The following is a 14303-nucleotide window of genomic DNA, read 5'->3' on the forward strand; positions in this document are numbered from 1 at the left end:
TGTCATAAGATGGGTCTGATAGGTTATGGCTTCTATTCGACCCAAATGTGACCTCCTGCCCATATGAGCTGGACCTGTGGCTTACATGAGGTAGCCAGACTCACCCTGTCTAACTCAAGGTCCAGTATGGCCCACTGGAGTATTTATGTGTATGTATGTATATAGGAACTTCCACACACACCTACAAAATTAGACTAGTGTGCCCATTTCAGACTAGCTTTTTCATTTTAAAAAATAACAATAGTAGCCCGGCTTTAATGAAAATGTAAAATCCATAAGATTCTAAATATGGCCTGTAGGTCTTTTCATCACTAAGGGGTTTAAAGTTACAACAGATTAGATTGCCTTCTTTGCCTTCTTTCTCTGCACTCTAACAACACAATTTCAACTTTATTTTGCCTGTTTTATTTTAATACCATCAGGTGCACCCCCACCACCCACCTCAGCTTCAGTTTGTAAAATGTACTGTAACAGCAGAGCTGGTGTAAGCTGGCTGACGAGTCTGTTGGCTACTGGTTTCCCCTCAGGTCAGAGGATAATCAGAAAAGGTGCAATCAGCAATGTTTATTTCACACACCAGGAAAGCACTAACACTAAGCTGTGCACTCTTATCACTGCCCAGTCAATTTAAAGAATTACAATCAGGACAAAGAGACATGCCACACTCCTTTGCTCTGCTGTGTTTTCCTCCTGGGCTCTGAGCTCCAAGACCGAGATAAACGAAGAGAGTAATTAGCAAACACAAACCACCTGTGCATATCAGCCTCCATGGCCCCATTACCTGAACCATTCCCAGCAACTCCCCCCTCCCCAGCTGAGCTCTAACCAGTTACATGTCCAGTGAGTGCAGCGTCTGCTCATTGTACTTCATAACCAACCTTCCCCCAAGTCAGACCTTCCCAAAGTGTGGGGCCTGCCCCCTAGGGGGGGGCGCAGAGCCATTGCAGGGGGGGGCACGGTATGAAAAGGGGGGGAGAAAAGCAAAACGCTTGGACACTGCTAGCACGGGGCGGCCACAGAAATGCAAAGCAGGAGATGAAGCATCGCTGAATATGTTTCCAAACCAACTTCATTCTGAGCCAAAGACTAGAAAATATGGTGAAGCAAATCTGCCCTTTGGCTTCACCTGCACAGGTGCAGAGGTAGGTCTCCCTGCAGGACTGGTTTCCCCTGGAGCAGCGCTGGGCTCTTCAAATCAGACAAACAGGATCCCACATTCGTGATTTGTAGTTCAAACACTTGTTGTAATGACTAACTACTCCTGACATGTTGGAGATGTTTGCTCTTTATACAGTAAAGTTACAGCTGGATACAAATAACATCAGGCTGATCCTGCCACGATTTGTCCCCCCGGTTCTAAATCACAGACAAACAGGATCCCACAGCTGTTTATGTTTTTGAACCCATTTTGAACAGAGAGGCGTTTTTTTTTTTTTAAATGTATTGACAGCAATGTTGAACATTATTACACAGGAAAAAACAGCTACAGTAAAATAATGACACTGTGACGCCTCTGCCTTTGTAAATGGAGGGACAGTAACTGCGTGTAAAACCTGCAGACAGTCAGATTAACAGTATTTCGTCTCTATCATTCTGCAGTTCATCTCATGTAAACAATAACGTGGCCACAGCGTGACGTGAAAAAGGCACATACCTTTGACGTTGTGTGACGAACTCTGTATTCCTCGTAAAATGCAAAAAACAAGTTTTGAAAAATCTCAGTTTTCGGTGATTGGAAACGCCGTTTACGTGGACGAAACAGCTGCGCTTTCAAAAATACCCGTGTAGGTGCGGACGCAGCGTAAAAGAGTTAGTAGTTTCTTTTATTACCACCTGTAATTTATTGCAGATTACTTGTATTTGCTTAATTGTTTACTAAATGTTTGAGGTGTGAAATAAATCGCAATGGAGCAAAATATGGGCGTGTGTGGTTGGAGGATGTGTGCGTGCGTGCGCGCCGGGGGGGGGGGGGGGGGGGGGCGCGAACATTTTTCTTGTAAAACAAAGGGGGGGGGGCAGCAAAAACAGTTTGGGAACCACTGGGTTAAGTCTGGATCCAGTTGCAGTTCAGGATAATGCTCTACTTCTGTCAGCTAGTAAACGGACCAGAATTAAAAGTCAGAAATATGTATTTTCATTGTACATAAAGCAAGTTACGTGTGACTTGAAGCATTTTGCCAGTGAACACTTTCCAATAAAGCATTAAAGCTGTTCAGCAGATAACATCCAAGCTGTTGTGTTGTTGGTTGTGTTTGTGCATCACAAATGTAATCATCATTGCTTTTTGCACAAAAAGTAATCTGAGAGCAAAAGGGAGCACATATTCTATGCATGTTCATTTATATTTACATATTCATGTTCTTTGAATATGAAAGTATGCTTTTGTCATCCTCGGGTGCAAGGTGCTGTGATGAAGATGTGGCAGCCCTTCAGGGACATATCTGCACCTTTTCAAAGGGGACATTATCTCGTAGCAAAGCACCGAAGCTTCTTTATTCTTGCTGGGGACAAAATTGTTCTTTCAGATGTACAAAGTAAAATATATATTTTTTAAAATAAACCCCTGCTGAGTGCACAGGCATAGTGACAGGGATCATTTGTACTAAGAGTCTGTCTGAATATACTGCATATAATGGTTTATTAGCAGCATGGCATGGTGCAGTAGTAAGTTAACAGTTTCGTTTGTGATCATTTAAGGATGTTTTTCTTCCTCTCGTGAATATTTCAGTTGTTTGCTGTGTTTCGTTACAGAGTAACGTCTCACGGAGTCGTGCTTATCAAATCCAAACCACTAATCACAGACGCGCTCTCGTGGCAAATACACAATAGTTATTGCAACAAAGACAACCTTGCGCCACTGGTGATTTGCAGAATGTCCAATTTTGTGTCAATCAAAGATTTTAAAATCAGCTGTATCCAGATTTATATCAGTTATATTAAATATTATCTTTATATTAAATATTATCTAGGTCTGGTCCATGACAGCATGGACAAGGTGTCACTGGCCCTTGACAGATTAAGAATTGGGATGTTTGTTCTGGTCCCTAATCGCTGGAATGAACTGAGATCTTTGATTACTTAGAATAAGTAAAACCAAAACATCCAAATATGCAGTCACATTTTAGCTTTCATTATGAACTGTGTGGATCATCTTCTTATTTCAATTTCACCTTTTAGGAGTCACCACATCAGATCGTCCGCCTTCATCTCACCCCATCCCTGCCATCCTCACATCTACCCTCTGCTCTGTCTGCACTGCTGTTCTGCACAGGCCTGAACCTGGTATCAGACTGAATGTGTGTAAATGAGGACATATTTAATTAGATCATTTCAATACTTAAAAATGGTTAGGGAGGAAAATACAGTATAAAAAAATAACGTAAGGAAAATAATCGACGGGGGAAGTTTCATGGTGACGTCTAATAGTTATGACTTTTTACCCCATTCACCTGGTGTCTCACCTTAGACCCTCAGGTTTCTACAAGTAGTCAGGAGATGCATAATAATAAACTTTTTTAACAAGTTCAGTACGTGGATCCCGACAGGCAGTCTCAGGTTTTGCTTGTCTTCACACCCAAACAACTTACACTCTTAAAAGTCGGCCTCAGTTTTACCTTGGAGCCTATTTCACCAACTGTGCCTCCATATTTATGAGGCGTAAGAACAAGAAGTCTCAGCCTGAGCCATGAAACAAAGTTCTTAAGTAAACTGCTGCCATCCCAGCCTGGTTACTCTCGAACCTCTGATGCAGATCGCCTGCTGTAGGGCGTGTTTCACAGCACTGCGTGATGTTCTCAGATTCTGAAGACGTGTCTGATACAGAATATAATGAAATGCATCTCCTGAAGGGCTGTTTGTTCTGTATGTGTGGGTCAGGAAGTAGCTGGGCTTTTTCAGTGCTGTAATGTGAAAGAAGAAACCAAACAGTCCCTGTTCACTGGGTCAACAAACAATCTTCTTTTCACAAGCGCACACACATCTTTGCATGTGCGAATGAAATCACGTTGAACCGATATGAGCAGACATTATTTTTCTTTACAAAACAGTTTCACGCTGACACTTTTTACCAAATGTGACATAAATTGAAATCACAGTTATTAGAAATACTGCAACATGAGCGAAGGATGCTGTGATCTGAGGCACTGGATGAGCTACAGTCTGATCGGTTTGGTGGATTCACTGATTGCTGCATGTGTCTGTGCCAACATTTACTGTTGTCTTTCTATTGTCTGTACTTTTATCAATCAACCTCTTTGAGCCAAACGATTCTTTTTATCATTCATTCAGTTCTGATTACTTGGCACCTGCATCTGTTTGCATGCTCAGGGTTAATAATGGGCGCTACTCACTGTGTTGTGTTGCGGTTCAAATCTTTAAACCTTAGTCAATAGTATGGAAATGCTCACATGCGGACACCCACTCAAGCCTGCAGGCTGAAGGAGGCGAGGGACCGGGGGAGGCAGCCATCTACCAGGAAGAGGTTTTAATCACTTTCACACAGTGTCAAAGATTGAGAGGCTGAATGTGAGTGGGTGGCTGCGGAGCAGTGCAACATATTGTTAGCGCTTCTGTGACAAACACACCCTGTCTCATTAGAGAAAAGAACACATTTATCTGCAGCGTTTTCCTTTGTGAATCAACTGTATACGAGACACAATCACCACAGACTGTCCTCACACTTACATGTGGCGCTTTCTGCTTCTGGAAACTGCATCGAGACAGTCTAAACGCGATGTCTGTTTTATGGCTAATTCGGTTTTCAGAAGCAATTTATTCTCTTCTTTTACTTCTTTTACTAAGCAGGTGATGGATGATGGTGGGGATGCGGGGGGTAATAATAGATCAGTGCCTGCATGATTCCATTTCCACCCTGTAATGGATGAGACAGCCTGAAAATTAAAGGCATCCACTTTATGGTGGAGGGCAAACCCATCAGGGTGAATAATACTGTGTAAACCGTGTTTGGTGTGCAGCAGTTGAGTGATAAATAATTTCCTTGCTCCCATTCCACAGGCCAGTGACGACATCTTTCATCACAGCTGAACAGCACGGCTCACTGTAAGCTACCAGGGAGGTGGGACGCATCTGGTCATGTAGCAGTCACAGATGGTTTTACATGTTGTGAAGAAGCTGCCCACAGGAGCAGTCCTTCAGAAAATTACCAGAAACATATATTTCTTTGTACCCTGTTCAGCTGGCTGTGCCCTCTCGCAAAATAAAAGGCAAAGTGAGCAGAGAAAATAGTACAAGTTTACTTACACTGCAGTCAAGGAAAAAAAGGAAAGGAAATCCCAAAAAGTTGATTCTGTTCATCTGGATGTTTTCAGTGGGAGAAACGTTTGATGTCTTCAGTCTCAGCTGACTGCAGGTGTCCAACCTTATAAACAGTAACCACTGAATGAACAATGGGCTGGGAGGTCAGTTCCTTGATCATTAATATGCAAATTCTCATGACCACTGATCAATGGTCCCCAACCGCCGGGCCATGGACCAGTAACGGTCGAGTCGTTTTGTACCGGGCCGTGAGAGTTGAGGCTCAGGTGTGAAGTTTATGGTTTTCAGGATTTTTATCGTTAGCTTGGTTTCCCTGGGTCTTTTCCCGTGTTGTAGTTGTGTCTTATTTTGAAAGAAATATTTATGCGTTACCATAGCGGCCAGAGAGCATTAAGGGGCAGAGAGGAGGATGTTACTCTCAGTGTTGTTGGCGCATTTCAGGAGGACGCTGCTAATAAAGTTACACAATTACACAGTGAATTCACGTTTATTGTTATATTTACAAAATACCACAGTTTTTGTCTTTGTCTGTATCGTTTTATTTTGTTGTGTTTATCTGCAACACCTTAAAGGAAATTAGTGTCTGACATTAAACCATCTGTGGAGCAAAGGTTGAGGACCGGATCCTTGTGGGTGACCAATGTTTTGGTGCAGCATGTTTTGGGATTCACTGTGATTGCAGCCATTCCCCAGCTCTGTGAACGGTACTCATGACTATTGATCAGTGGTGTTTGATCAGTGGTCATGGCACTTTGCATGCTAATGTATTTGGGGAAACCTGCATTTAGCTGAGACTGCAGAAGTCGCTTGGATGAGTGACAAAAGTTTCTCCCACTAAAAACACTTTGTCCAAGGAAAAACATTAAAATAAAACTTTTATCCATCCATCCATTCGCTTCCGCTTATCCTTTTCAGGGTCGCGTACGGCGCTGGAGCCTATAAAACTTTTATTTTCTTTCAAATTTACACTCATGTCTGTAATCTTTTACACATCTTCAGTGTATGTGATTTGTTTCTGTGGGAAAAGACTTAACACAGGAATTAAACACATAACTGGCATGATGTGAACACTACAGCCACAGGCTACAACATGAATGTCACATGGTCACAGAAAAAGCTGAGACTCATTTTCTGTGAAAGACGAAACGTTTAATTGCACCAGTTTGAATTGATTACATTTATTAACCACAGTGTGAAGCTTTGAAGTTCATGAAATGAAATAAAATCCTGACTCTAATCTGTCTGTTTTTTTTTTTTTCAAACACTGAAAACACTAGTTGAGAGTTGATTCACTAAACTTAAACCAGCATGTATGAGAAGGACCTCTCAGGATGATTATGAAAAGATCCATAACAGAAAAAAACTAAAAGCTATTAAAGCTATACTATTATGAAATGGATAAATGAAATGCCAATGAATAAATAACAGAATGAGTACTTGGTGTGACAACCACTGAAGGCCTTTTGCGCTGAAAGGCGATTGAACTATGAATACAGTGAATAAGGAGGAGAGAGGAGACAGCTGTGAATACTGAACTATGTTTGAAGTTAATACAATGTGACGCCCACAAGTGTATGGTCACAATTGTAATTTTTTTGTGAATTGTTTTTGATGTAAAAGATCGGATTTTATGGTGGTATTGTGGAGGTAAACACAGACGACACGAGAGCTCTCGATAAACACTGCTCGTTTATTACTCATCACCACAGAACTGAACACTTTCCCTCCAAAACACAGCAACAACACCTCCTGAGAACTGGGTGTGATTGGAGCCCTCCAGTGGTCCACCACACATGCCCCCCCCCCCCCGAACACCCAGTAGGGTCATCCCCTAGTCCAGAACCCTTGCTTTAATTAAACGTCCAGAACGGCTGAACCGGGGAGGTGGAGAGCTGGCGGAGGGGAAACGAGCCTGAGGGCCAGGCTGGCACGGGCGGTAAGGAAAAACTGAAGATAGTTCGGGCCCCGCCAGGTGGGGGGCGCTCCCAGAGGAAGAAGCAGGGTTGTCCAGTCCAGTGGAAGGCGGGCGCCCACAGGGGGGGGCCTGAGCCGGCACCACCTGGTCATCCAGAAGCAGATGTGCTGGTTTAAGTCTGTCAATAGAAACAGCCTCCTGCCGACCCCCAAAATCCAAAAGGAAATGCTTCCGGCCCGGTTGAATAACCCGAAAGGGGCCGTCATACAGTGGACGCAGCGGAGGCCTATGAGCGTCATGCCTGACAAAAACAAACTGCGAAGAGTCCAACGACCTCGGAACAAAGGTGTCAGGCACACAATGGTGCACTGGGCCAGGAAGAGAAAACGAGTCTCTTGGGGGACGGAGAGACAGCACAGAGGGAGCAAAGCACGGGGGTGGGCTCTCAGGCAAGAATTCCCCGGGGACCCGGAGGGGCTGACCAAGGACAAGTTCAGCCGGGGAAACCCCAAGGTCTTCTTTAACCGCGCAGCGCAACCCCAGTAAAACCCATGGAAGGCGGTCAACCCAGTTGCCATCTGTGAGAGAAGCACGGAACACGGCCTTAAGTGACCGGTGGAAATGTTCGCACATCCCGTTGGCCTGCGGGTGGTACGCAGTGGTGCAGTGGACCTTGACCGCCAGGCCGTCAGCCATGGCAGACCAAAGCTCGGAAACGAACTGGGGGCCCCTGTCTGAGATAATGTCGGCGGGGGGACCGAAACGCGAAACCCACGTTGACAAAAATGCCCTGGCCACTGCTGCTGCTGTAGTGGACGCCAGAGGCACTGCCTCAGGCCAGCGGGTTGTGTGGTCCACTACAGTCAAAAGGTGCGTGAAACCTTGTGACTGCGGCAGAGGACCAACCCGATCCACATGCACATGATCAAAACGCCTCCCTGGAACGCGGAAGGATTCGAGGGGCGCCTGTGTGTGCCTATGGATCTTAGCGCGTTGGCATGGGATGCACGCGGCTGCCCAGTCTTTCACCGATTTATGAAGGCCCGGCCAAACGAACCTAGAGTTGACCAGCTTGACCGAGGCCCGGACGCCTGGATGAGAGAGGGCGTGTACGGAGTCGAAAACGCGACGACGCCACGAAAGGGGAACTACAGGGCGTGGACGGCTGGTGGAAACATCGCAAAGCAGGCTAGGCCCGCCGTTCCACACTGGTCTGTCCTCCAGTACAAGGCACGTTTGCGCAGACCGAAGGGCAAGGACGTCTGGGTCGGCCTGTTGGTCAGCGGCCATAGCCTCAACGTCTATGCCAACATAAACAGGAGAAACCAGCATGCGGGATAGACAGTCAGCCACGCAGTTGGACTTACCAGCCACGTGCAGAATGTCCGTTGTGAACTCGGAAATGGCTGCCAACTGGCGCTGCTGGCGCCCGCTCCACGGATCAGAGACCTTGGACATCGCGAATGTCAAAGGTTTATGATCGACGTACGCGGTGAAGCTCCGACCCTCGAGAAAAAAACGAAAATGCCGTGAGGCGAGGTGTAGGGCCAGCAACTCCCTGTCAAAAACGCTATATTTGCGCTTACTGTCTCTAAGTGTGCGACTAAAAAACCAAGCGGTTGCCAGACACCGGAGACCCGCTGTTCTAACACTGTGGCCACTGCCACGTCCGACGAGTCGGAGGTCAACGCAATCTCCGCCGACGGAAACGGGTGGGCCAGCAGGGTGGCGTTTGCCAGCGCGGTCTTGGCCCCAGAAAATGCCTGGATGTGTTCAGGGAGCCAATCAATCAGGTCCTTAGCTGTTTTACCCTTCAAGGCAGCATAGAGAGGCTGCAGCAGGTGCGCAGCTCTGAGAAAGCGGTTGTAGAAATTGACCATCCCCAAGAACTCCTGCAGCGCTTTAACGGACGCAGGACGCGGAAAAGCCGAAACGGCCCGGACCTTGTCTGGCAATGGAACCACACCGTCAGCGGAAATGCGGTGGCCCAAGAAATCCAGAACCGGCAAGCCGAACTGGCACTTGGAGGGGTTGACGATCAGGCCGTGTGCCGCCAAGCGCTGGAAAACCTGATGCAGATGGGACGCGTGCTGACTCTCAGAGCAGCTGGCCACCAATATATCGTCAAGGTACACGAAGACGAAAGGCAGCCCACGCAAAACGGAGTCCATCAACCGCTGACAAGTCTGGGCGGCGCCTTTCAGGCCGAACGGCATGCGCAAAAATTCAAACAGGCCGAAAGGGGTAATAACGGCAGTTTTGGGGACGTCTTCGGCGCGCACGGGAACCTGGTGATACCCCCGCACCAAGTCAATTTTAGAAAAAATCGAGGTGCCAGCGAGGTGGGCGGAAAAATCCTGGATGTGGGGAATGGGGTAACGGTCGTTCTCCGTGACATTATTCAAACGGCGAAAATCCCCACACGGCCGCCACCGACCGTCTGACTTGGGCACCACGTGTAGCGGAGAAGCCCAGGCACTATTCGAGCGCTGCACTATGCCGAGGTGCTCCATTGCGGCAAACTCTTCCCGAGCGACGGAGAGTTTCGCGGGGTCGAGGCGGCGCGCGCGTGCGAACACCGGGGGACCGACCGTCGGAATATAATGTTCAACCCCGTGCTTCGTTGCCGTGTTCGAAAAATTAGGAACAGTCAGTGAAGGGAACTCCAAGAGCAACCGCTGAAAAAAATTCCCTGAAGTCACTAAATTAGCCCGATTCAGGGGCTCAATGGCGCGAGTGAAACAGGGCATTGAAGAAAAAGACAGTGCATCGATAGGTACAGAATAGGTACAGAGCTAGCGGCAACAACAAAGGTCCATTGGAAATCCCAACCATGAAAACAAACAGTCACGAACCTTTCCCCGAACGTTGCGATGGGAGAGCCATTAGCCACAATAAGCTGCGGTCCGCAGCCTGCTGCTAAACTGTCGGCTCCGGACGGGGGAAGGAGGCTCTTCTGGGAGCCGGAGTCGACCAGGAAATATCTCCCAGAGCGCGAGTCTTCTATGAAGAGCAGTTTTTCTTTGTCGCCAGCGGTCGCGGCCGCTACAGCGAGCTGGCGGGGTCCATGTCCCAGGGTCGGAAAAGCGCAAGGCGGCAGGCAGCGGCGCGCTCCGGCGCCAAAACGCTGATGGTAGAAACAGAGGTCCCGTCCATGGTGTCGCTGTGCCGCGATCTTTGCCATCAGCGAAGGATCGGGTACGTCGTGGCAGGTCAGCGGGGAAGTGGAAGGTGCCGGCGGCGAGGCTGGAACTAGGTCGTGATCGTGGAAAGTGCGGGTAGCCAGGAGAATACGATCCGCATCCTCAGCCAGGGAGCGATAATCTTTCGTGCCCAGAAGCGGAGAGTTGGCGAGGCCGGCCCTCACGGCCGCCGGCAGCTGTCAGAGGAAGATGTGGGCGAAGAGGAATCCCCCGTCGTCCAGTCTGAGAAAGGATAGCATGTGCTCCATCAGTTCGAGGGCCGTACCACCACCCAGGCCTGAGAGGGAGAGGAGCTTCTCGGCTCGCTCTGCGTCGGTGAGGGCATAGCGCCGAAGAAGCAGCTCCTTAAGGGCGGCGTATTTCCCTCGGGTGGGTGGGTCCCGGAGGAGCGTCAACGCACGACGGGTGGCTAGCGGGTCGAGAGAAGCCACCACATTGTGATATTTCGTGTCGTCAGCCGAGATGCCACGAAGGGCGAACTGAGCCTCCACGTGCACGAACCACGACGGGGGATCGTGAAGCCAAAAGTCCGGCAGCTCAAGCACCACAGCAAACGTAGCTGCAGCCGGAGGCAGAGAGCTGGCGGCTGCTGATGCATCCAGAGCGGAATCGGTGCCACCATCGGACTGCAGCATATTCGAGTCAGGGGTCACCAATGTGGAGGTAAACACAGACGACATGAGAGCTCTCGATAAACACTGCAAGTTTATTACTCATCACCACAGAACTGAACACTTTCCCTCCAAAACACAGCAACAACACTTCCTGAGAACTGGGTGTGAGTGGAGCCCTCCAGTGGTCCACCACAGTATTGTACTTTTCATTTAGCGTTATGGACAATGTAATTGCGTGGCATTGCCACAAGGGGGAGACAGTGGTGAGTGCGATAGGCCGTTGCAACGCGTCTCTGCCTCAGACGAGGAAGAGCCTGCAGACCGAACGCAACTGATGTCTCCTGTCTCTGCTTTTCTGTTAAAAAAACAGTTTAAAAACAGACCCCATCGAAGGCCTGTAACAACAACACAAAGTTGGTTTAAAAATGTATAAAACAGAATACAATGATTTTCAAATTCTTAACATTCTGACAGCATGAATACATCAGATGGTGACTGAATCTGAGATGCCAGCACTCGCCAAACAAGACGAAACCAAAGTAGTTGTTTGTAATAAAGTATTTGTCCTCACACAGAACTCTGTGTAACTTCAGGAATTTAGGAAATAATGAAATTGACATGCTCCAGTTCCATAACAGGTAAATAATTATTATGACTATTAGAGCAGATGGCAACACTAAGAGAGAAAAATGAACTCTCATATGTTGGGATATGAGAACTGATTGACAGGCAGATTTAACAAAAAGCGAACAGTTTGTTGCCGGTTAAAGCAAAGGTCCAACATCCAAAAAGTCCAAAAGAGTGGACAAACTGAACGAGAGCAAGAAAAATGAAGGAAATACACTCAGAGTGGAAACAGAGTGGAAGACCAAGGAATCATCCCGAAGGCTAAAGAGAAAGACATTTACCAAAGTAAGACAGGAAATGAGATAACATGGTCACGCACTGAACAATGAAGTCAAAGGTGAGCACAGACCACAGTCCAAAACTGTGGACAATGAAACCCAAACGCACTGACAATGCCAGAAAAGTAATCAAGTAAGTGCTCCAAAAACAATGAGGTCTGAAAATAATAATAACAACAGTATCAGACTAAACAAAACTCTCCCATGAACTAAAAACTGAGAATGTAAGAACAAAAGTATCACACAGAGAGGAAGTGGGTCCAAACCTGAGCCTCCGCAGCAGGTACTGCTCTGCCCTCTCCTGCAGAGAGTCCAGGTTATTGTTCAGATGCTACCTTGGTCGTCCCAAAATCTAGGCATCTAGAGGAGAACGAGCCTTTTTCATTATGGCCCCCAAATTTTGGAATACGCTGGTAAACGGACTGATTCTTATATAGTGCATTTCTACTCAAAGCGCTCTATACAACTTGCCTCATTCACCCATTCACACCCACTCATACAAGCACTTCGTTCTATACTTAAGTGTAATCTAAGCATTCACACACATTCACACTCCGATGGATGCATCAGAGGGCAACTTGGGGTTATTATCTTGCCCAAGGATACTTGGCATGCAGACTGGGGAAGCCAAGGATCGAACCACCAACCTTCCAGTAGTCGATCTGCCACCTGAGCCACAGCCACGCTGCCTTTCCTGTTTTTAAAACGCTTTTGAAAACACACCTTTTTTTGATAGCATTCAGACTGGTGTGAGTTGATATGTTTATTATGTGTATTATTATACTTTTATGTGAGTGTCAGTGGTTTTATGTTTTACTCCTTTGTTTCTGTACAGCACTTGTTGTTTGTTTAGGATGTTTATGCCTGAACAATATGAACAGTATGCACATTTGAGTTTGTTTGTGTATGTTTTTGCATTTGTTTTCACTGTGACAGTGAAGAGAAACTTTGGAAATCAGGTCAGTTACCAAAACTACGTTTTTTTCTTAGTTTTGGTACTTTTTCTGCTCGTGGGTTTTTTAGCAGCATGGCTGAGGCAGCTGAGGACATATTCTGACTGTTCCCAGCTCATATCCTCTGATATGCACTCTGAATGCCATCACTAATTAACTCCTCATCAGCAGCAGCCTCGAGTACATTTTCATCTGCAGAGATGTTGTCATCAAAGCCCTTTATCAAAATAAAAACATAAAAAAGATCTGAAATAAAACTGTAAGAGCAGTCGTGTCATCATGTCACAGTGACAGAAGCCAAACCACAGTCTGTGTTTAGGTGCAACAATACCAACATAGTGAAAAACTGGAAACTTAAATATTGGCCCCTAATAGTTTTTTTTTTCAGCAAATAATTGAAGGAAAGTAAATTATTAAACAGAGTGCATGTTTTGTTATAAATGCAGTAGGAAAAGCAGCTGCAGACAGCAAACACTGAGTTATTAATACAATTCAAAATACTGTGAAAAATACACTCTGCTTCAGCTAAAGCTAGGACAAATGTCAAAATGATGTTAAATACAATCTGGAATTATATTAATAAACATAGTCTTTATTAGCATGTGAAAAACAAACAACTTCACAGCAGTTAAAAATAAAAAGTGCATTTAGTTCATTGAAACAAGGTTATTTAGTTTAATATTCATGGTGAATTCTCTCCTACGCTTTATGACTTCCTGCTTCTACCTAGTACGGTCAGGTCATCTAAAACAGAAAACACGAACAAAACATTGATTAAAAGTTAATAAAGTACATGGAGAAAATATAAAAGCGGCACAATTTCGGGGTTTTTGGCTAATTTGAGTCTCTCTTTCTCTAAACGGACTTAAGCTAACATTGCCAGTTACATTAGCAAGCTAACTTAACTGTCATTGATATTCAGAGGTGACATTTTAGTGCCAAATCTATTTAATGTATGTACATGTAATGTAAGACAATCTAAAGAAGCTGCACTCATCCACTCGGTCAGGCACACCTGACACTGGGTTGAATCAAGCACTGAGTTATTTCATGTGTGACACATCTGAGTGTCAAAAGATAACAGTGGAAAAATGTGAGAGCAGGTTATTATACAGCTATGGAGATTAATAGATTACACAGTGTGCCTCTGTTTGGTCTGGCATCCTTCTGTGAGAACATGAATCATGATTATGTAGTGTGCATGCATGTATCCTGCTCACACACTGCAAACATCTCTCGAGTCGGTATACTCATTACTACAACGCCATGAATGATCACACTGAGAAGTCTGACACTTTCCACTGAGCCGAACATGTGTATAAACAAATGTTCTCATCTGGAGTGTTTGTGGGGCGCAACGGCCTGATTGATGCAGAGCTTCTTGCAAAGCATCGACTATATTCAAGAAAGATAATTAAACTACAAGAAAACACTTTTCC

This window comes from Maylandia zebra, linkage group LG15 (assembly GCF_041146795.1).
Source record: "Maylandia zebra isolate NMK-2024a linkage group LG15, Mzebra_GT3a, whole genome shotgun sequence".
Taxonomy (NCBI): domain Eukaryota; kingdom Metazoa; phylum Chordata; class Actinopteri; order Cichliformes; family Cichlidae; genus Maylandia; species Maylandia zebra.